Below are 2,303 nucleotides of genomic sequence, written 5' to 3'. Positions count from 1 at the left end.
GTTGTGACTCTGGGTGGCTTCAATTGGATAAGAACGGAGGGAAAGGGGGAATGTACGGTAAGACTAGACCTGGAATTGTGTCCCTCTAATAACTTGCCGAACACCCACCATGTGCTGGGCACCACTGGAGACAGCGTAATTGGCTCTCATCAATTTCACTGATACTGTGAAATTAGTAATATGGGGAGTGGAAGACCAGATAGGTCAGGGAATTGGGCCAACATCACATGGACAGTAATTGACAGAGTCCATATTTAAAATCAGGTCTGACTGTTCCCGAAACCCAAGCCTGGGCAGCCCTGCCAGGTAGCCTCCTGGAAGGATGGCTTGTGTGATGAACATCAGTGTGGGGGTGGGTTGGGGAAAGAGCAGGAAGGCAGGAGTGAGCAACGAGCTAGGAGCAGATGTGAGAAAGTATGGTCTCCCATCTCTGGTCATATCCCTGGGAGGGTTGGGTGCTGGGGATCTCTAGGGTTCCTTCTCCTTTGGCTCCCTGTAAACCAGACCCTAAATGCCAGGACCCTAGAAAGGAGAGCAAGCCCTCTCCCCAGACTCCAGAAATTTGCCTTCTTTCCTCTGCCCCATCCTAGGGGTCTGATTACAGTTCCTACCCTGAGCTTTGGAAAACCTTGTAGCTAATGACTTCCTGTGCTAATCCTCTCAGAGGTGTGTCCCAGATCGGGCCTGAAGAGCAATGGTGGTGGGCTTCCAGACAGCTGGGGGTGGGGGGAGGGCACTTTCTTACATCTCAATATCAAAAGTACTTTTGAGCACTTAACATGCCCACCCATTAAGCAGGTCTGTAGGCTTAGGTGCTGGCTGCCCCGCTGGCTAAAGAGCTTTGAGAAAGGGCCCCCGGACCCCTGTGACCTCCGTCAGCCTCTCTAGAGAACAGGTACTCCTATGGGATCTTTGTAGCCAGGATAAGAGGAGAGAAGCAGAGAAACCCAGGAGCACCAGTGTGGTCAAGGGGCTCGGCCATGGGCTTGCACGAGTAGGGGAAAAACACAGTGCTGTGTGCCACTTGGAGCTGGACCCCAAGGCTGTGTTCTCATTCCCTGGGTTCCTCACAGGTTCTCCAGACACTTCCGGAGAGCCTCCTCTGAGGTCAGCCTTGAGTGGACCCAACCACACACCATCCTGCCCTCCAATTACTTAGATCTAGCAGGAATGATACATGTGCACACTAAAATAAAATAACAAGGCGTGAAAATTACCCAAACTTGTCTTGGGCGCTTAGGGGTTACAATGGTTCCGAGAAGGGAGAGACAGCTGGTGGGGCAGGGTGCTTATATTGACTCATCCTGTGCCCACCAATGTTCACATATTCATTAATATTCGTTTATCCCCATAAGCACCCGTCATTTCAGAGACAGCGGAAGGGCCACCTTTCCCAAGGGCCCAAAGCTGGTAGGTGGATTTGACCAGGCTGGGAGGTGCTCTTAACCCCTAGGTCATTCTGCCTGCCCCTGCTCAGCCCTCAGGTCTTACCACTTGATTGATTTTACTTTTTTTTTTTAGCATATTTATTTATTTTTGGAGGAGAGGGAGAAGGATGGGGAGGGAGAGAGAGAGAGAGAGAGAGAGAGAGAGAGAGAGAGAGAGAATCCCAAGCAGGTTGTACATGGTCAGCACAGAGTCTGATGTGGGGCTCGATCCCATAAACTGTGAGATCTTGACCTGAGTTGAAATCAAGAGTGGGACACTTAATCAACTGAGCTACCCAGGTGCCCATTACCACTTGATTTTAAAGCACAATTATAAAAATGAGCACGGACGTCATCACTGGGATTATGTTCAGTGTTAAAAATCGGTATATCCACAGCACATTTGTGTGCGTCATTGCCAGATTATAAGCTATAAGGCATCTCATTCATCTTCACTGTTGAGTGTCTGCCAAGTGCTGGACACTGGGGTCGTTGCTTTCTCATATTCTAGGTCAATTTACTTCTTGCAACAACCTTGGGAAATAGTGACAATTTCCTCTGCTTTCCAGAGGAGGAAAATGGGAGGCAGAGAGAAAAAAGACTTGTTACAGCAGTAACTTGTGGAACTACACTTTGGACACATTTCTTTTAATATTGACTTGCTGATTTTAATTTTAAAAATTAGGGGCACCTGGGCACCGACTTCGGCTCAGCTCATGATCTCATGATTCATGGGTTCAAGCCCTACGTCGGGCTCTGTGCTGACAGCTCAGAGCCTGGAGCCCGCTTCAGACTGTGTGTCTCCCTCTTTCTCTGACCTTCCCCCACTCACGCTCTCTCTCTGTCTCTCAAAAATAAAAAAATGTAAAAAAAAAA

The sequence above is a fragment of the Suricata suricatta genome, chromosome 8 (genome assembly GCF_006229205.1).
Source record: "Suricata suricatta isolate VVHF042 chromosome 8, meerkat_22Aug2017_6uvM2_HiC, whole genome shotgun sequence".
Lineage (NCBI taxonomy): Eukaryota > Metazoa > Chordata > Mammalia > Carnivora > Herpestidae > Suricata > Suricata suricatta.
The sequence above is the reverse complement of the archived record's forward strand: the minus strand, read 5'-3'. Positions refer to the sequence as shown.